Source organism: Halichoerus grypus, chromosome 4, assembly GCF_964656455.1.
Source record: "Halichoerus grypus chromosome 4, mHalGry1.hap1.1, whole genome shotgun sequence".
In the NCBI taxonomy this organism is placed as follows: Eukaryota; Metazoa; Chordata; class Mammalia; order Carnivora; family Phocidae; genus Halichoerus; species Halichoerus grypus.
In genome coordinates, this window is record NC_135715.1 from 73,438,935 (window position 1) to 73,460,360 (window position 21,426).

The window sequence follows — 21,426 nt, forward strand, 5'->3', positions numbered from 1 at the left end:
CAGTGCTTCCCCAGGTGGCCGTGTGGCATGCCCCCTCCCCTTGGAAACTGTGACCAACAGACCAACTTTTCAGTGGCAGCATCTCCTGATCTGTCGTCCTCACCGTGCCTGAGTAAAATAAAACCTGTATTTAAAACACAGGCAAGAGGAGTTGCTGGTGCAAGGGGACCAACAAAAGCAAGTCATGCACATTCCATGAGCTGTTTGCGGGGCTGGAGCCCAAGGGCGTGGGGGGCGCCAGGGAGTGGGCAGAGGCTGGTGGCCATGCTGAGAAGCCAGCCTTGAACCCACAGGTGCGGAGGTGCCATTGAAGTTGGGAGACAGACCATGCTTTGTCACAATCCCTTCCTCAGCAGCTAGGAGAATGGTCAGGAGAGAGAGAAAGAGAGGAGGACCCTGTGTAGTAATCCCAGTGTAACAAGAAGGAAGATTTAACTGGGGCCATGTTGGTGGGAATGGAGTGGAGGGGACAGACCTGAGAGCCATGGAGAACACAATGGCCAAAGCTTGGTGACTGGTTTGGTGAGGAGGTGGAATGAAAGAGAGGACCTGAGTTTTGGCAGAGAAATTCATTGGTGGTGGCTCCTTAGATTGGAAGTGCTGAGTCACCGCCATGAACATCCATTTGGTGGGAGCCATAGACCACTGGGCCTCTGGATTCAGAGCTCAGGGGAGCAGATTAAACTAGAAGATCCGAGTGACATCTGAGGCTTGCTCTTTTACATAACAATGTTAAACTCCTTTATCTTTTGTAATTGGTTATTGTTAAGCATTTCTCACAAAAATTTAACAGAAAATCTAATTGAAGAAGCTTTATGTATCTTCACACGCTGATCCCCAGAACTGTGTGACAGAGAACAAGTGTTCTTTATATATTCTAGTTAGGGAACCACTACGTTCTACATGGGGAGCTCAAAGATGCTCTTTGTCCGCCATCCCTTAACAATTGCCACCACCATGTCAAAGGACCTGGGAAAGCTGATGTTTAGGAGAGGAGCAACTGCAGTGAGGCAGAGAATTCTGATTTGTAATCTGAGGTTGATTGGGCAGGCATCCAATATTCTGGAATCACAAACACTCAAAGGTCAGGCGGGCCAAAAAAATGACTGATGAAGAGGAGAAACATCTGTGTGCTGGGTGGGGAAGGAGGGGCGGTGGTGGACACTCACAGCTGGGTTCCTGTTCTGCACCAGCTCCCAAAGGGCTGTAGGAATCTTCCAGCCCTGGCATGGGGACCAGGTGTGATGAGGGATCCTGGGAACCTACCTCTAGGCCCCAACACCTTGGGGGGAGCTTCACAATACACCCGACAGATTAAAAACCATGTTTGTGAACAGTAATTGTGTGTGAACCGTGTGTTGTGGGGGTAAGGAGGTGCTAATGAAATTTTATCATACTAGCAAAAGGGGCCACAGTGGAAGAGCCTCCAAAACATTTGGTGCTTGAGAGATCCCAAAGCAGACGATGCAATCCTTATTCCCAAGGAGCTTCCAGGGTAGTGGAGGCGCCCAGCCCTATGTGAGGGAGCTTCAGACATTTCCGAGGTATGATAAACATGAGTGTGCAGGATCTGTTCTGTAGCTGCAAAGGCCAAAGCAATCTGAAGTGGGAACAGAGCCCTACGGATGGTCCAGGGGATGCTATGGAAAATGATGGACTTCAAAGCAGAGCATGGCATCTTTACTACTCTCAAGTCCTTCTCCGAGGGAAACTGGGCCATTTGCAAGACCGCTGGTTAGGTCTCTTGCTTCAGATGAGTTCAGGCCCCTGAGAGCCTTTGCAGTAATAGCTGTTATAATAAGCTCATGCACCTGTAGGGTCCAGGCGAGTACCACGCAGAACCGTGCAGGAAATCGCAGCACCTGCGCCTCAGTCACTTGAAACGGATTTTCTTGGTGCTTTCTGAGAAGAGAGGGGAGGCACACTAACTCTTTCCAGTCTCCTGAAGAATCACCGAGTTCGTTTAGTACCTGAAAAACAGAAAAGACAAAAGTTACCATCAACAAAATGAAAAGGCAAACAAAACTATGGAACAATATTGGCCACACAATGACCGACGAAGGGCGAACATCCTTACTCTGTAAAGCTCATGCAGATGCTCAGAAAAGTAACAAGACCGCAACGGGGCCACATGCACAGGCTGTGTGGGAATGGCTTTGCCCTGTGGGGAAGCCCGCTCCTGAAGCAGAGGCAGAGAAATGCCAGGAAGCCAGACTTGCTGCTTGCCTTGCAGGTATGATGTGGGTGGGTGTCCTGTTCTGACCCATAAGATGTGACGTGGACTTGGAGGCTTTGGGGAAAGTACAGGAGAGAGTGGTACAAGGCGAAATCCCTTCCTCTTTCCATCCTGCCTGTGAAGAGGGCTGTGTCGAGGGTCCTTCCACTGCTTGGGTGTCCCAAAGAAAATCACAGAACATCTGACCACAGCCCTTAAGTCACTGATGCTCTGAACCAAGGCTCCAACAAATGTGAGATTTTTCAATAACCGTATGTTGTTTAAGCCACTTTTAGGTTAGGTATTCTGCTACTTGGGATGAAGTCATCCTAACTAGTAAAAGATGAAATAGATAATTTTCGGAGGAGGAAATTACAATCAGCTAATAAAGATATGAATAATGTTTTGCCTAACAGTTAAAGGAAATGCAAACCAGAATGATGCTATTATTATTTGATTATCAAATTTGCAAACAGAATGATGTATGTGTGGCGGGATGGCTCCCTTGTCCATACGTGATGAGAGAGCTAATTGGCACGATGTGTCTGTAAAGGAGTTTAATGATATATATGAGGATATAAAAGTTCTTCCTCTTTAATTCACTATTCTACTGCTGAAAATCATCAGAGATTCAAACAAAGATGCGTTAACTGTCTTCTTGACATCTCCATGTAGAATGTTTTATGGGCTATTTTAGTTTTCTATTGCTGCTGTAACAAATGATCACAAACGTAGTGGTTGAAAACAATACAAATTTATTATCTTAGAGTTCTGGGGGTCGGAAGTCTAAAATCCAGGTGTTGGCAGAGCCGCGTTCCTTCTGGCGGCTCCAGGGGAGAAGCCGTTTCCTTGCCTTTCCAGCTTCTAGAGGCTGCCTGCGTTCCTTGGCTCCTGCCACTTCCTCTCGTCACTCTGACCCCTGCTTCTATGGCCACAGCTCCTTCTTTATCTCTGAGTTTCCTGCCTCCCTCTTAGAAGAATCCTTGGGTTAGGGGCACCTGGGTGGCTCAGTGGGTTAAGCGTCTGCCTTCAGTTCAGGTCATGATCCCAGGGCCCTGAGATCGAGTCCCGCATCGGGCTCCCTGCTCAGCGGGGAGCCTGCTTCTCCTTCTTCCTCTGCTTGCCTCTCCCCCCTGCTTATGCTCTCCCTCTCTCTGTCAAATAAATAAAATCTTCAAAAACAAGAACCCTTGAGCCCACCTGGATGATACTCCCATCTCTAGACCATTACTTAATCACACCTGTAAAGTCTCTTTGCTGTGTAAGGTCACGATTACAGATTTTGGGGATTAGGGTGTGGACACCACTGGGAAGGCATTGTTCTGTCTACCACACGAGCAATTCAAACTTAAAATGTCAGAATCTTCAATTCTGTGTTCCTCTTTTTCACCCAAAACACTGCCCTTGTCTTGCCTCAAATCTCTGTGCCATCATCTACACAGTGGTCCAGCCCCGCAACCTGAGTGTCAACACTGGCTCTTCCCTCTCTCATCCCCCATGTCCTCTTGCCATCTGTGAATGTCGCCTGTGTACCAGGCACTGTTCTAGGCATGGAGACAGAGATGAGGGGACATATGGGGTCTCTGCTCAGAGGGTGAACACACAAGGAAATATCACTGAGCTATCAATGCTCTTAAAAATAAAACCCAGGCAATGTGATGTGTAGCCTGGCTGGGGAATGGGTGGTCAGAGGAGGCCTCTCTGAAGGTGTAGGATTTAATCTGGGATTTTATAAGGAGTCAGTCACACAAAAGTCTCAAGGTGGTTCAGCCCAGGTGGGGGAAAGAGCTCGAGCAAAGGCCTTATTGTAGGGACGAGCTTTTGTTGCTCAGGGAACTGGAAGAGCGGAGAGATCAAGGGCAAGGGAGAGATGAGGCCAGAGGAGAAGGTAGGACCTAGTAGACCAGAGCAAAGACTGTGGATGTTACTGTCAGGAAGCTTAAACCTCTTGCCTCCATCCTACCTCTGCCCTTGTAACCGAACCCACAACCACCTCCCACCTGACTACTGACATGGCCTTCCTCTTGGTCCCCTTCCTCCACCTTTGCCTCCACCAGTCCATTTTCCACGTAATAGCCAAAGTGATATTTTAAAGAGGATGCAGTACTTTGGCATATTCCACATCTGTCCCAACCTCCTCCCACTGTACCTTTCTGTCCCGCAGAGGCTTGACAACTAAAGACCTTATTTTGCAGACTCCATGCATCTTGGCTTCCAGAAACAGCTTAGGCTCAGCTTAAATCAGATGTACTGGTGGACCATGTGAGTTAGCGCAGAGAGAGGCAGGGAGAGAGACTCAAGGCCACAGGTGTGGGTCTCCCAGGTGTGGCTTTCACGGTGGGTCTAGCAGGTGTGGGTCTAGCAGGTGCAGTGTGGCTCTGCAGCTACGTTGAAGTTGTGGCTTGTGGACTCGGGATTGCTGCCCCCACAGCCTGTTCTGGAGCCAGCAGGTGCAGCCGCACTTTCCTGATTCCTCAGCTTCCTGTCTGCAGCAGAGGTAATGGCTTCCCTGGCCCGTGAGCTCTGTGGTGATGTTCCAGGAACCCCTCCTCCAGGCCCAGTCCACAGTCTGCCCCTCCAGCCCTTTCAGTAATCTGCAAGCAAGTAACTCCCTGTGTTAGATTCCTTTCTATGTAAAACAGTGAGAGTGCTTTCTGTGATCTTCTGTGGACCTTGGAATACAAAAGGACCACCCTGGTCATATCATTTCCCTGCTCATTGGCCAGAGAAGAAACCCCAACATCCGATGCCTATGAGGCCCTTCATCTTAATTCCAGCACATTCTCCTTTCCTCTCTCTCCATCTGTCAGGTCCCAGCTTAACGTCACTTCCTCAGGGAAGCCTCCCCTCTAGGGCTGCTGTCTCAAGTGCCAGGGGCCAGAAGCCTGCAGTCAGGATACCAGCAGGACTGGTTCCATCTGAAGGCTGTGAGGGAGAATCTGTGAGGGTTCTCTCTCCTTGGTTGGTAAGTGATCGTCTTCATGTTCACGTGGTGTTCTCCCTGTGTCCAAATTTCCCCTTTTAACAAGCACACTAGTCATATTGGATTGGGGCCCCACCCAAATGACCTCATCTTAATTATATCTGCAATGATCTTATCTCTAAATTCCAATTCCGTTCTGGGGTCCTGGGGGTTGGGGCTTCAACATATGCATCTTGTGGCGGTGGCGGCGGGCAGACACAATTAAGCTCATGGCAGTCAGGTTTCCAATTATAACCTGTTGTCAAACTCCACTTCTTCATCAAAGTGGTCTGTGCAGTGTACAATAATACAGGCATTTGTCTGGTTAATGTCTTGCAACCAGACCATAAACTCCATTGGCTGGGAAGACCGTGTCTGCCTTGTTGATTGCTGCATCCCCGGTGCTTTGTACAGTGACTGGTGAGCAAAATGAGCAAAAATGATTAATCAAATTAGACAATTAATGAATTGATAAATAATGATTATCTCTAATCGCTAATGAAAGACCTAAAAGGCCAATGATAGTCAAATGGCTAAATCAACCAAGACACAGCTGTTTATTACATAGCTATTATAGTTATTTATTACATGGCTATTAAAGTCTGTTTCTGAAGAATCCCCCCCCCCCCCCCGGCCGCCGTGGTAACCATCAGTTTGTTCTCTATATTTAAGAGTCTGATTTTTTGTCTCTTTTTTTTTCTTTGTTTGTTTGTTTTGTTTCTTAAGTTCCACATATGAGTGAAATCATGTGGTATTTGTCTTTCTCTGACTGGCTTATTTTGCCTAGCATAATACTTTCTAGTTCCATCCATATTGTTGCAAATGGCAAGATTTCATTCTTTTTTATGGCTGAATAACATTCCATTGTAAATACATACCGCATCGTCTTTATCCATTCATCTATGGTTGGACGCTTGGGCTGTTTCCATATCTTGGTTATTGCAAATGATGCTACAATAAACATAGGGATGCATGTATCTTTTCAAAGTAGTGTTATCATCTTCTTTGGGTAAATACCCAGTAGTAGAGTTGCTGGATCATAGGGTATTTCTATTTTTAACTTTTTGAGGAATCTCCATACTGTTTTCCACATTGGCTGCACCAGTTTGCATTCCCACCAACAGTGCATGAGGGTTTCTTTTTCCCCACATCCTCACCAACACCTGTTGTTGCTGAAGAATTTTTAACAATGAAGGGAAATGCTTATTATTTGTCATTGAATGGCATAATAGAATATATTTGAAAAAAGAAGAGGAAAATGAGGTAGAATCCAGCATTGACCCTCGCAGTAACTGGAAACCCTGATATAAACTCGGGTCAAGTTTGTAATTTTCCACATTGAATTTATTCAACAATTCTGATTATTTGCTCAGTGCCTTCCTGTCAAAGCAAAAAAAAATGATTCAGATCCTATTAACTATCCAATATTCTTTGGGGCATAAAATATGGAGATATGAGGAAATAAATAGGGCCTAGATTGTACTTCTCTGGGCTAAGATAATCTTATTTTTAGTCTCTCACTCTGCCATTAATAAAATAATGTCTGATCATATGTAGAAATGATAGGTTTGAACTTTGTATTTTGCATATTTGTCCTTTAAAATTAAAAACAAATTTTCTGATTTCAGAACTAATATGTGCTTATTATCAAAAAATTAAACATCAAAGTAAAATGGAATTTAAAGTATTCTAAAATTCTGCTTCAAATCAATAATCATTGTATTGTAATCATGGTAAAATTCTTCCAGAACGTACTCTAAATATACACATATGCATACATTAACAGCACACAAACACTGTGCAGAAAGGAGCCCACACTATATGATGGTCTACAAATTGCTTTTTCATCTTTAAAACATTTGTTGGCCACTGTTTCACATCCGTTTCCATGTGCTTCTCTTGTTCCTTTTATCCAGGAGGGTCTCAGGCTTAGACTTGGTCACTTAGGGTCTGAGAAAAGGAACCAAAATACAGGAAGGTGACTGGTCGTCTTTCCAGGGGCTGAATGGTCAGGGTCCAGGTGCCCAGATTGGTTCATACCCTGTTGCTTATTGCTTTTCCTGGCCCTGGAGACCAGGTTTACTACCTACGTGTGCTGGCGTGATTGGATGAATCGTATGTGGAATCCTCTTTGGGTGGAAGCTGCTACCTAAATAGCAGTAGAACAGAACCAGGGCTATCCTACGCCTGCTGCAGTTAGAATCCTACCACTTTGCAGACTTCTCTGGAGCTTCCAAAGATTAGAGGAGTTATCTCACCTTTATTCAGCACTGTGACCCAGTATGTGAAACTGTTGTAGTATGGCTGAGAATACAGATTCAATATCTTTTAAGTGGTGTGGTGATGGTATGGGCTGTGTGTGTGTGTGTGTGTGTGTGCGCACGCACACACATGATCTCAGGGTCATGAGATTGAGCCCTGCGTTGGGCTCCTCATTCGGCACGGGGGAGGGGGAGTCTGCTTGAGATTCTTTCTCCCTCTCTCTCTGCCCCTCACTCCTTTGTCTTTCTTTCTAAAATAAATAAATATTTTTTAAAAATAGAGGTTGCTGTAGTCTGTAAATAGCTTTTATTCTCACAAATTTGGAAGAGCATGAATCTCCAAGACTGATTTTCTGCTCTGTTTTCCAGCCTCCTCTCTGAGTAAGGGCTTGTGCTGGGAAGACCCAGTGTCACATTCCCAGGGAATGATGAATCCTACCGCACTCAAGGTAAACAAGGAAGTTAGCTTCCAGCAGTGGGAAAGCAAATCTCTGTGGAGAGGAAACCTGCAATTTGAAGGGTTTTTTTTTTTTTTTTTTAATGATTTCATTGCCTGTATTAAAATATTATGTAAGATAATCTATCAATTATCTCGTACTTAGGACAGTTTTTCATCAATTTATTTATTTACTTATTTTTTTTTTTAAAGCACGAATGCAGTCCCCCACTACCACAAATTATGCAGTCGAGTTTCCCACATTTGGGGAACTCGCAGGGGTCAACACATCCGGAATGCAATGGATAAGCCTCGCCTTGGGAAAACCACCTTCATGATCATGGTATCTCCCCTGCCAGGTAAGTATGAGTTTTTCGTCAATTTAACAGAGCAATTCTGTTCACCTTTTTTCAGGATATAGTAAAAGTTTAACAGCCAGCAATTAGGACAAAGAGGCTCTGGGGAGCATTATTTCTGTCCATGATGCATACATCATCCATGTTTATTGGCTTCACCCCTGAAACTAAGCAAGGCCCCAGACATGTCCTTTTATGTCAGAATCAGGAGATGCATTTCCCAGAGCAGCAATAGTACAGTATTTCATGGAGACTTAGGTCGAGCAAGTGACGAGGACACACAAAGAAGGACCGTGAGCCTGACCCTTGATTTGGAACTCTGACACGTTATGATGGTATTTTCCTTGTCTAGTGTCTGGGCAGCAGACTGGAGGAATCTGTCTGCTGGCCCATGTCCTGGGATCACGCCACAGTCCACCCTATGCCCCTATGCTCCACCCTATGCTCCCCTAGGCAGGGAGGTGAGCACGTTCCCAGCCAATTTGCACATGGAGCGAGGTCCTGAACACAACAGGAGCGTGCCTGGCAAACGTTGCTCTATCATTTAGACTTAACTCACTTGGAATTTCTTTCTGTTTCTAGGGCGCTTTCTGCAAGGAGTTCAAGAAACAGAAGCAAACCGAGGCTGGTGTTAAACCTGGCTCCATCTTCACTGCATGTATTGCTCTGTATGTATTTTTTTTTAAAGATTTATTTATTTATGTATTTTGGGGGGTGAGGGGCAAAGGCAGAGGGAGAGAGAGAATCTCAAGAGGGAGACACCTCGCTGAGCACGGAGCCCCATGCAGAGCTCAATCTCATGACCCTGAGATCACAAATGGAGCCGAAATCAAGAGTCCCACGCTTAACCGACTGAGCCCCCCAGGTGCCCCTTACACGGCTCCTTTTCTCCAAGAATAATTTGGAAAGTGTGGAAAGAGTCTCCTGGCTTCGGTAATAGGTAGAAATGATGATTCTAATCTTTACCTTCAGTTCAGGGAGGGGGGTGGAGTCGAAGATAAAGGAGCGACAGGCAGTGTGAAAATGTTGGGACCCTGGCAGTGGATGAGAACACATCGCATAGTTCAATGGAAGGTGCAGGAGCCAGAGTTGGGATATTAACTCATGGTGCCACCTCTTTTTTTTCTTTTTTAAAGATTTTATTTATTTACTTGAGAGAGACAGAGAAGGTGACAGAGAACATGAGAAGGGAGGGAAGGGAGAAGCAAACTCCCCGCTGAGCAGGGAGCCTGATGGGGGGCTCAATCCCAGGACCCCGGGATCATGACCTGAGCCAAAGGCAGACACTTAACCGAATGAGCCACCCGGGCGCCCCTTTTCTTTTCCTTTTTTTCTTTTTAAAGATTTTATTTTCATGGTGCCATCTTGATCATTGACACCAGCCTCCTTATGTGGCAGATTTGAACACTGGCTTGACTACTCCAGCCGAAACTTGTTTGTGCTGAGACAGGGCCAATAAAAGTTCAAAAATTGGCTTAGTCTTCCTGAAGAAGCAGGCTACACATGCAAGTATATTGTACTTGTTACTTTGGAAGAGGCAATAACTCATTAAAGGAATTTTTCTATCATTTTATATTAATGGAAAATTTTAATCTATAATTTACTACATTCCATGCTAAGTGCTTTCTACGCCTTACCTCATACACAAATAGGACCTGGTGAGGCAGATGGAAGCATCGTCCCCATTTTACAAGTGGCAAAATTAAGGCTTTAAATACCGTATAGCCAAAACAATCTTGAGAAATAACCAAATGGGAGGACTCCTACTCCCTGACTTCAGAACTTACTACAAAGCTGCAGTAATTAAAACAATGTGGTCCTGGCCAAAAGACAGACATGTCGACCAGTGGAATAGAATAAAGAGTCCAGCAATAAACTCTTGCATTTTTGGTCACATGAATTTTTGACAAGGGAGCCAAGAGACACACAGTGAGAGAAAAGACCATCTTATTGACAAATGGTGCTGGGGAAACTGGACATCTTGCCTGCAAAAGAATGAAGCTGGATGCTTACCCAATGCCATATGCAAAAATTAACTCCAATGGATCAAGGACCTCCATGCAAGAGCTACAATGATAAAACTCTTAGAAGAAAACAAGACGAAAACTTCATGCTGTCGGATTTGGCAATGATGTCTTGGCTGCAACACCAAAGGTGCAGGTAACTAAAGAATCATACAATTGGACTTCATGAAAACTAAAAAATTGTGTGCATCGAAAGACACTGTCAAACAGAGTAATAAGGCAATCCATAAAATGGAAGATGATATTTGCAAATCATAGCTGATAAGGGATTAATTTCCAGAACATACATATAATTAAAACACAACAACAACAAAACCCAAACAACCCAGTTCATTAAATGGACAAAGGACTTGAGTAGACGTTTCTCCAAGGAAGATATACAAAGGGCTGTTCTGCATATGACAAGATGTCACCAATTAGTAGGGGAATGCAGGTCAAAACCACAATGAAATGACACCTCGCACCTGTTATAGGATGGCAATTACCAAAAACCAAACAAGCAAACAGAAAACAACAAGTGCAGAGGAGGATTTGGGGAGATTGGAGCCCTGTGCACCACTGGTGGGCACGTGTTCCAGCCACTGTGCAAAATTAGTCGGCAGTTTCTCAAAAAATTAAATAAAGAATTCTCATAAGATCCAGCAATTTCACATCTGGATATGTACCAAAGAGACTGGGCTGGATCTCAAAAGGTACTTGTGCGCCCATGTTCAGAGCAGCATTACTCACAATAGTTAAAAGGTGGACGCAACCAAGTGTCAATGAACGGATATGCAAAATGTGGCATATGCATACAAGGGAATATTATTCAGTCCCCAGAGAGAAGGAAATTCCAACATATACCACAACATGGATAAACCTTGAGGACATTATGCTAAGTAAACTAAGCCAGTCACAAAAGGACAGATACCGTGTGGTTCCCCATATGTGAAATGCTGAGAGTAGTCAAGTTCACAGAGACAGAAAGTAGGACGGTGGTTGCCAGGGGCTGGGAGGCGGGGGAGAATGGGGATTTAGCGTTAATGGCGTGATGGTTAATTTTATGGCCACGGGGTGCCCAGATATCTGGTTAAACATTATTTCTGGATGTGTCTTCGAGGCTGTGGTTCTGTTTCTCCGGAGAGCCCTGACTAACATAAATGGATATAGTATATATAAATCTGCATGCTTGGGGAAAGCACCTTGGAGAGGGGTTTTTTTGTCCTTTGTTTCTGCAAGTTTTGCAAGACGAAAAGAGTTCTGGAGATGGATGGTGATGTCTGGAGGGTATATAATGCCACTGACCTGTGCCCTTAAAAATAAATAAAATGGGGGCACCTGGGTGGCTCAGATGATTAAGCATCTGCCTTCGGCTCAGGTCATGATCCCAGGGTCCTGGGATCAAGTCCCACATCGGGCTCCCTGCTCCGTGGGGAAGCCTGCTTCTCCCTCTGCCTCTGCCTCTCTCTCTCTCTCTCTGACTGTCATGAATAAATAAATAAAACATTTAAAAAAAAAATAAAAAAAAAATAAATAAAATGGTAAATTTTATGTTATATGTATTTTCCCGTAATTAAAAAATTGGGGGAAAAAAGAATAGTGCATGATTTGCTGTCAGCCACACAACTAGTAAATGATGGAGTTTGGATTTAAAGTCGGGTCTTTCGGATTCCAAGGTTCTGACTAAACACCAGGCAGTGGGTCTGTCTGTATGACTGAGCCTGATCATATGTTGCTTTATCGGATATTTTGCAGTTGAGGTGGCTGGCTTTGTGGTACGTTACCCCCAGAACCCTGGGAAACAACCACCCACAAGGCAGAGGAGAGCAGGGGATCTCTGGGAAGTCTGTAGAATCCCAGACGGGAAGCCAAGGGGAAGGCAAACATGGGTGGGGCACGGAGCCTGTCCTGGAGGTCACCATTCCCTCTGTGTGCCCCCTCACATATATGGAGCTTCTTGACCACATGGCTTCATCCTCTATGGCCGGTGGGGGGTGGGGAGGACGGGGGACATCCCCCACCCCAGGCTCCTCTCTGCAGCTCAGTCATGGTGCCTTCTGCCCCTTGCTGCAGAGCATATAAGAAGGAAATTAGGATCTGGTTGGAACAATTATCCAAATGAGATAGAAATCTCTCACTGCGCCTGGAAAATTCTACTGTCTAAGTAGGAATATTAAGGATGGTGACAGAACAGATACCAAGGTCACAAATGTGGGAAAATCTCTTTTTCTGTCACCCTTGGTTTTCAGGGACAGACACTGGGGTGGGGTGAGGTGCAAGTAGCTTATTAGGAATAGCTGCTGACATTTAATGAATCTTTATTGTGTGCCAGGTTCTGTCATAGCCCGTTGTTCGCGCTCTCCCTGGTCTTCTTTCTCCTTCAGGAATAGTGGTTGGAGATTACTGGTTGGTTCCTCTGTTCCTTGGATTCCATGACATACCACAGAGTCCCCTCAATAAACGACTTTTTTTTTTTTTTTTTTTTGCTTAAGTCAGTTTAAGTGGATTTCTGTTACTTTCAACCAAGGGTCTGTGACTGAAGTGGTTATACTCATTTTGAATTGTTATACTCATAACCACTCATGAAGTGGTTATACTCATGATGAACCTGACACTGGAGGAGTTTAATGATACGCCGGAAGCTAGCAAATGTCCGTACCAGCCTTTGACCCTAGGTCTGTTTGGCACTAAAGTCAGTCTTTTCTGCACGTTGCCTCCCCGGGTGGCTGGAGGAGTGGGATGTGGTCCGGTAGACAAATGTGTCACTGCTCTACATGGAAGGGAGAGGAATGGTCTCGGCAGGGGCCTGAGGTTGGTGACTGGACAAGTCTGCAGGGAGGGAGTGGGTTAGGGGGTGGAGGTACATGAGGGGCACCCAGGGGAAGACTCACCTTGAGGAAGAAGCTTCTGAGACAGAGGCTCCTGGCACTCAGAACATTCCGGTCAGCCTTGCCCCTTCAGCATCTAGGGGTGGCTCCCCTTCCAAGTTATTAATATCACAAACTATAGCAGTGATCCCTGAAAGTATAGTCTTAAGTTATTAATATCACAAGTACTGGCACAGGTATTTCTTGGGTGTAGATTTTTGAAAGTAGGATTAGCAATCAATATTTTATATTGAAAATCATTAACTTGAAGGCAGTTTTGGCTGGAAAGCTCTAGGTGGATTTTGATTTCCCACCTTCCTATTCCCTGCCCTGCCCCCAACCACACACACACACACACACACACACACACCTGGGTGGCAGAGTCCCCGCCTGCTGAGGACAGAATGTCACTGCTGAAGGACAAAACAACCCCTCTCCAAGGTGCTTTCCCCAAGCATGCAGATTCCACTTTGGAACACGTAAGTCTCGACTTGAGTTGTTTGCTCCCTGCCTGAGTGGCTGGACCACCAGTGGTACCCGCAGTGGCTGAGGGCACCAGTGGGCCGCTCTGGCCTCGGAGAGCTTTTCCACACCTGAAGGGCAGTCTGCGTGGTTGGAGGATAGCTGTGCTCTGCACGAGGAAGCCTGCTTTGCCCATTTTCTTCAAAGACAACCAGACATGTCTCTAGATGGAGAGACAGCTTTTCTTACTGGTTTGTTGAGGTTGGCCTGAGCAGATGAACTCACCTCTCCCCCTGCCTTCTTACCTGGGCTGCCGAGCTGAAGGCAGAGCCTGTTGGGAGAAAGAACCCTTTTGTCGTGGTGAAGCAGGTGGCATCCCTGGCCCTTTCCTGTCTCCTGCCTTAGTGATCTGGTGATTGACCTGGCACCATCTGACAATTCACCCTGTCCTAGGCTGGTACTGATTACCATCCCCACTCTGGTTGGCATTCTGAGATAGACCCATCCTGGCCACTCTAAAACACGAGGGCATAAAGATATTGTTGAATGATTATAATACTGAAAAAAAATCAGTACCCAAGACTCCGTATTGAAATATATTCGATGAACACAAAAAGCTAAAGCAGTGACTCGTCAATTTGACAACCGGATCTGTGGACGGTGGCTGAATCTCTCCCTAATTCACTCGTCCTCAGCACCACTGGTATTTCAGACCGGCTTGTGCTCAGGGTAGACATCGGAGATATCCGGGGGCCAAGCAAGCCATTCATTCCCCTCTCCTCATCACTCAGGAGGACAAGCCACTTTAATTTGAAGAATTACAAATTGCTTAGTTTGAATTGAACCCATATAGTAAGTAGTCTTAGTAGAGAAAGCCTTGTAGATTTGTTGCTTAAATGGATCTTTCAGTGATTTTGTTTTGTTTTGTTTTGTTTTAAAGCTTTTATTTATTTATTTGACAGAGAGAGACACAGCGAGAGAGGGAACACAAGCAGGGGGAGTGGGAGAGGGAGAAGCAGGCTTCCCGCTGAGCAAGGAGCCCGATGCGGGGCTCGATCCCAGGACCCTGGGATCCTGACCTGAGCCGAAGGCAGACGCTTAACGACTGAGCCACCCAGGTGCCCTCTTTCAGTGATTTTGAATTATGATTCTTGTCACAGAGTAGAATAATCCAGCTTCTGAAAGTTTTTTAAAAGCACCCGTTTATTCATGCATACAGCAAACACTTGCTGAGCACCTACTTAGTGCCAGGCACGGTGCTGGTCCTGTGGCTGGCCCAGTGGGCTGGCAGGGACCACCCGCCCGCACAGAGGGGCACTGATTAGGGCAGAGAGCCAGGTAGGTGGACGCTTGCTGGAGGGGATGTGTTCTCCGGGCAAGCACGGGTTGTATAGGAGGCGTCCCCAGAAGGACTCAGGACTCCTGGGAGGATGTCTGGAGGAAGGGTGTCTACGTTCAGACCTGGCAGGTGACTGGGAGTTAGCGAGCAGCCGGAGGAAGGTGCTGTAGGCAGAGGAATGGAGGTTGCAAATGCCCAGAGATGAGAGAGAATATGGCACCCACTGCAGGGACTAAACCTCATTGTCGGGGCTGAGGGGGCGTGGAGGGTGGGGAGAGGGATACGATGGTGAGAGGTTCTTCTGGAGAGACAAGCATGGGCTAGATGACGAAAGGCAAAGAGAACATGGTCAGAGATCTGGACTTTTATCCTGAGGCCAATGGGGTACCACTGAAGAGCTCTTAGCATTGAAGTTAAATGATCAAATCAGCATTTTAGGAAGATTGCTTTGGCTTCAGGATGGGAAATGGGTTGCGGGGGAGAGTGTGGGTGGGAACTTTGTTAGGAAGCCATCGGAGGGATGTAGGTGAGGGTCTGGGAGCCTGAACCAGAAAACTAGCAGAGGAGAGGGAGCACAGCGGGTAGATGGAATATATTCGGCAGCTGGAACCATCAGTTAGATCTACGATGGGAGAGAGAAGGAGTGGCGGAGGGTGACCCCAGGATTTCTACGTGAGCACACGGTTGGGAGTTGGTGTGATTCTCCAAGATGTGGACCAGGAAGAGAATCAGACTGGGCGTTGGGCTGGGGTGCCGGGGGGAGGTGTAGTCACATGGTTTTGGACAGCTGAAGCTCCAGGTGATGATGTGCAGAAGGCAGGCAGCCCTTCTGAAGCCACAGGCAAGGTGGGAGGCAGATGAGGACTGTGAGAGCCATCAGCGCAAACATGATACCTGAAGACATGGGGACAAAGGTGCTGGCCCGGAAGAATGTGGGGAGACAAAGGCCTCAGACAGGACTTCTCAACCCCAGCACTGCTGACACCTTGGGCTGCATAATTCCGTGTTGGGGAGTGTCCTGTGCATTGTAGGGTCTTTAGCAGCATCTCTGGTCTCTACGAGTAGAACCCCCTAGTTGTGACAAACAAGATTTCTTCCAGACATCGCCAGATGCCTCCTGGGGGCTAAAATTGTCCTCTCTTGAGAACCACCACCCTAGGACAAAATAATGAGAAGCATCAATTTTTAAAGAATGGGAAAGGAGGAGGAACCTGGGAAGAAGGCTGGGAAGAAATGGCCAGAGAAGAGGGAAGAAAATCAGGAGCCTGAGAGTTTGAGGGACCAGAAAGTATTTAAAGAGGGACAAGTGGGTCAAAGCTGTCAAATATGCTCAGAGGCTGGGGACAAAGATGAGGACTCCATGGGAGGTGGGGCCAGGAAGTGGCCCACCTGTGTGTGGAGGGCGGAGAGGGTGGAGGTGGTGGGAGCAGGGCAATGGAGGCGGGGAGCAGAAATCAAGATGATGAAGGTTTTGTGGCAGAAGTGGGGGGGGGGAATGGCTGGAGAGGGTGACTGTGGACAGCCCTTTCAGGAGGCGGGGTTGGGGACAGGGAGACATGGCACTGAAGGGGATGAGGGATCCTGGGAGGTTGAGGTTAAGGTGAGAGAGACTTGTCTGCTGGCCAGTGGTGCTAGGAGGGTGGGTGAGGGTGGGGAGAGGGGAGGGGGCGAGGCCGGAACAGGGCAGGAGAGATGGCCGAAGAGGACAGGAGGCCACGGGAGGCCAGACGGGTGGAGGGTGGGCCGCCTCTGACTGGTCATGGGAGGGGAGGATATGAAGCACTGAGGCTGAGGACATTCCCGTCTGGAGGCTTCTGTTTCCCGGAGAAGCAGATGAGCTCATTTGCTGGTGAGGCCGCAGAGGTTTGAGTGGGCAGGGGAGTTTGGAACAGTCATTGCGGAGAATGGGTGAGAGAACGCAGCACAGACCAGAGTTTGCGGGGCGGAGGGCCAGAGCTGAGGGTGAGGTGAGGCTGGAGGCCGCGGATTTACGGAGTGCCGGTGGCAGGGCCGAGGAGGCAGGCAGGCCTCGGGCTGGGGTACCATGGAGGGACATCGGGCAAGGGAGCTGAGGCTGCTGGTAAGAGGGGTTGTTGGGATCATTGTGGAGTGTGAGCCCCTGAGGGAAAACTGTGCAAGCGGGTCCCACTGTTCCTGTCATCCCACCAAGGACACAGGGGCCCAAGGGAAGCGCTACCAGCCCAGGGTCCTACGTGCTGTCTGTCCCACTCCGGGAGAGCCAGGGGGGCAGAGGCGACTGGGGCCCACATTAATCATTAGTCTCTTCCAGGTCCATTCCCCATTTTATAAGATTAATTCTGCTTCGTGATCCAACCGGTTCACCCGTGCCGGTCACATGTGAAGACCCCCTGGCCAGAGGTGTAAGGGACTCATTCCATGACTTCAACCTGTCTGATGACCCAAGAGCTGCGGCCAGAACCCAGCCAAGTCTCAACAGCATGGCTGCGTCCCGGGCTTTGTGTCCCAGTGCCTCTGTATTGCAGCCAGAGGGATTCTTCCAAAAGTACTGATCAGATGGTGCCCGTTCACTGCTTAAACCCTCCTGAGGTTTCCCATCGCATCAAGAATAAAATGCAAAGCCACTGTCAGGGTTTGGGCTCTGCTTGGGCTTGGGCTCTGCTTATTTTGGAGCTTATCTGGCTTGGTGTCCACCACATAACTGCACTGACATCCACTGCTCAGTCCTCCCACCACAGGCCTTTGCACATGCTGATTCCACGGGCTGGGACTGTTCTCCCATCTTCCCAGGACTAGCTCCTTCCCATCATTCAGACCTGGCCTACATGCCATCTACCCAGAGAGGCTTCTCTATTGAGCGTCACGCCATTCGGAGCCCTCCTCCACAACCAGGTGATCCTGATCATGTTTCTTGGTTTATTTTCTTTATAGCATTTACTATGGTTGAAATTACCTTGTTTCATGTTTACTAATTTATTGATCGTCTGTCTCTTCCATGAGAATGTCAGATCCCTAAGAGCAAGAATACATCTAGTTCTATGATTTGTCCCTAGGGGGGAACCCAGCTCGGATCACTTAGATGGCTAATGATACTTTGTACAGTGTCTCACACACAGTAGGCACTCATCATATGTGTGCAGGATGCTGCGTTATTAAACAGGATTTCCTAGAGTCCAACGTAGCTCGTTTGGAATAATCACATTTTCTATGATGACACAAAGCTGTTTGAAGAGCACCGCAAGCATCTTGTCTTACTTCCAAAGCTCTCCTGGAAGGTTCCTCGGAGGCAGGTTCAGTCAGGTGTGAACGGTCAGTCTTCCGGAGACCCAGCCCTGCTCTCCCGCCAGCGTCCTGTCCCCCAGGCCTGTTGTTGTTGTCCTGGGAACACGCTGGAGACAGGGGCAGTTTGCCAGGAACCTTAGCTCCGGCCTTTCGCTGTCTAATTCAATACATCTGAAGATCAACGGAAATACCACCAAATCAGAAGCTGTCCTCAGATCCAAAGCTCACAATTAGCGAAGGTGAAGCTTCCTGAGCTGAGTTGGCACAAGGTCTGGAAACAGCCCCGAATGAAGCAGCAGGGCAGCTGACAAAGGCAGTCCTTTCTACCTGAACAAAACTGGAAAGATCTGCCAACGGCAGGTCTGTAGTTCTTTCCCATCTTGTGCATTGATTGGGTGTTCAGATTCGAGGGTTCTTAAATCCCAACACAGCCTTAAGTGCAATCTGCCCTGCTAACTAATGAAATGTGCTTGAGGGGTGGAGATCGCTCCCCATCGTTGGAGAGCTCAAGGTGCTTGTGAGATTATCAGAGAAATGAGGAAGAGCTGTACCATCCCCCACACCCTTGACCATGAGTATTGAGAACCCTTTTGCCCTCCTAGATCATTTGTATGAACAGAATTTGAACACTGGGAAAGCACCCCTTGGTAGAGCTATTGATCCCTGAGGACCTGCGAGGACTAGCATCTTGGGATAAATACCAGGTGAGCTGCCGCCCAGACAGCCAGGGCTGCCAGGAGAGGGGCAGTGTCCACACACACACCCCGATGCTTCTGAGGGTCCCAGGCCAGCAATGGCTCTCTGTTTCTGGCCTGAGCACAGGACGAGGCTGTGAACACAGAGTCTTTGCCTGCTGGCCCGGGCTCTCACATGGCTGGGAGTGTGCTCGCATGGAGAGGGGAGGGGAGGGGAACGCATGCCTGCCACAGCGTGCCCCTGTTTATGCTAACTCCTCAACCCTGCAAGTGGGCTAGGGGTGGGCATTTCTTCCTTCAGTGGGTGGGAACGCAGTGTCCTCTGGGCTCAAGACAACCCTTGGGGCTGGTACAAGGCATCAGGATAGGCATTTAAAGTTATCTGAAGTTTCACTGCTTCCAGAGATTTTTCCAGCAGTCCTTTGTGACCCCAGATCCCCCTGAGGACCCCCGAGGTTCTGGGAGGCAACCCAATCTCCCCAGGACTCAATCTCAACACGCGGAGCCCTGTCACCGCCAAAATCACCTCTTGCAGAGTTAAAAAGGGGCTCTCCCCCAGACATCCCTGGTCATGTTGTGCAGCCAGAAGGAGGAGCCCCCTACTAGTGAAAGTTCAACTTATTCTCCTCACGATGACAATTTCAGAGCAAACAGATCGAGGCAGGCTGGAGGAGTCAGGCACAGAGAAGGGCTTCCAGCAGCAGGGCTGTGGGTCTCAACTCGGTGCCGCCGGCCTGCAGATGCCCACGGACCCCTTCTGCAATAACGTATTTACGTGCATAAGACAGAGTGCCTGGGATTACAAAGCAAACTGATTATAATAAATTGCAGTTATAAAGATATTTTTTAAACACATTTATGAAATAGCATTGCACGTGCTTCTTTATCAGTGCATTAAATAGCACCCTGCAGTGGTGGGTCTATGAGTGAGCATAGTTTTGAAGAAATGCTGAGTGTGAATGATATTTTGAGTTATCTGCAACCATTATAATGTGATGGCTAAATAAATGATTCCTGTCAGTGATGGCATCCTGGCCACCTCTATTACTGCCGTGGTTTGTGTCTGTCACTGGGTCCACTCATAATTTAAGGAAATATTAAATTGTGGTTAGGGGTGAGTGAAAGTAAAGATGCAATTTTTTCCTGCATCCAAGTTCCTCCACATCCCGAATCTGTCCACAGAACCCTGGGCTCCACGGACCCCAGGTAAGGAGCCCCAGCTGTTGGGGGAGGTCCACATTAGCTGGACCGAGTTGGGGGCAGAGAGGGACTGGGGCAGACCCCCTCATGGGAGGGGGCAGAAGAGGAGGCCCTGGCTAATCTGCCTCAGGTCTGGGTTCATGTAACTGGGCCCGGGCTGGGCCTTGTTAAACCACAGACCCGGGTTCCTTTCCTCTGTCACACAGGGGAATGACCCCAGAGGAATGTGGAGACTAGACTAGCAATAAGGTTCAAGGTTGGGAAGTGTAATTGCTCACATAAACCCCCTTAATGTGAAAGAGGGGCGGAGGCTCTTTGTTATTTTATTCTATTTCCTTATTTTCGCTTGGTCCACTCTAGCCCCACCTACATTATAAGAAAAGGGGGTGGCCTTCTCTTGTTTTTAATCCCACAGGTTATAAACTGGAGGGCAGGGATGCCATTTCCCCAGAAAGGGCTGACACACAGTGGTGGCATGGGGTGCCAGGTGGCATGGGGCAGTGACAGGCCCAGCAGCCTGGGTTCCTGCCCCAGCTCTGCGCAGTTACTGAGCCACTGGTGGCCTACTTACTCCACCTGCCAGCCTCAGTCTCCTCATCTGTAAAATGGTACTAACACCATCTCACAGGACAGCCGTGACGATCAAGGACCTTCATGATTGTACACATGCTCTCTGATGTGTTTCTTTATCCAGTCTCCAAAGTGACTGACAAATAAGTAAATAAACAAATAAGACAATTGGAGTAAAGGGAAAATACGGGCAGGAAAATGTGGTAAAATATGCGGTTGCCCAAGAGCCTCTACAGATGGGTGGAGGGGGTGAAACATGGGTGTTTGGGGTGGGAATGGGTGAAGGGGAGAGAACTCAGGAGCAGTGGGGAGGCAGGATGGAGGGGCTGGTGCTGACTGGAGCTGGGGAAGGCAGAGGCAGATGCGGCTGGGAGGACACTCAGGTTTCCAACTTGGGCAACTGGGAACAGTGATGCAGGAGTCCCAGGCTCAGGGGCAATCCATGAGTTCATCTGGGACATGTGGCATTTGAGGTGACCCTAATATTCCTGTGGAGCTTCATAGATGAGTCTGGACAGCGCATGCAAATTTGAGCGTGAATGATAATTGCAGTGATATGGCAACGTATGGGATCAGTGCGAGGCGAGTGGAAGACAAGAGAAGAGTGCCCAGGGCAGGGCCCAGCATTCAATCCTAGAATACCTTAACGTCAGCCACAGTCTCCCCGCGCAGGGCTTACACCAACAGCCACTGCCGTTGCAACTTCTGCTAAAATGGTCTCGCTTCCATTTCTGCTGTTCTGTATTATAATTGCCCTTCAGATCTGCCTCTCTCACCCGCTGTCCTCTGTCCTTTAAAA

General features: G+C 47.9%; 1 long non-coding RNA gene and 1 other non-coding gene across 2 annotated transcripts in view; one reads left to right on the top strand and one right to left on the bottom strand.

Annotated features, from left to right (window-relative positions):
- LOC144381486 (uncharacterized) overlaps positions 1 to 8,894 on the top strand; it is a 31,583-nt gene extending 22,689 nt beyond the window's left edge. The window contains exons 2-4 of the long non-coding RNA XR_013446737.1: positions 7,808 to 7,887; positions 8,088 to 8,233; positions 8,813 to 8,894. This is a non-coding gene — a long non-coding RNA (uncharacterized LOC144381486). The remainder of the gene's footprint in view (positions 1 to 7,807; positions 7,888 to 8,087; positions 8,234 to 8,812) is intronic.
- LOC118526099 (U1 spliceosomal RNA) lies at positions 8,083 to 8,241 on the bottom strand. Its single transcript, XR_004912468.2, has one exon. It is a non-coding gene; the product is annotated as a U1 spliceosomal RNA (small nuclear RNA).
- Positions 8,895 to 21,426: the final 12,532 nt, after the last annotated feature.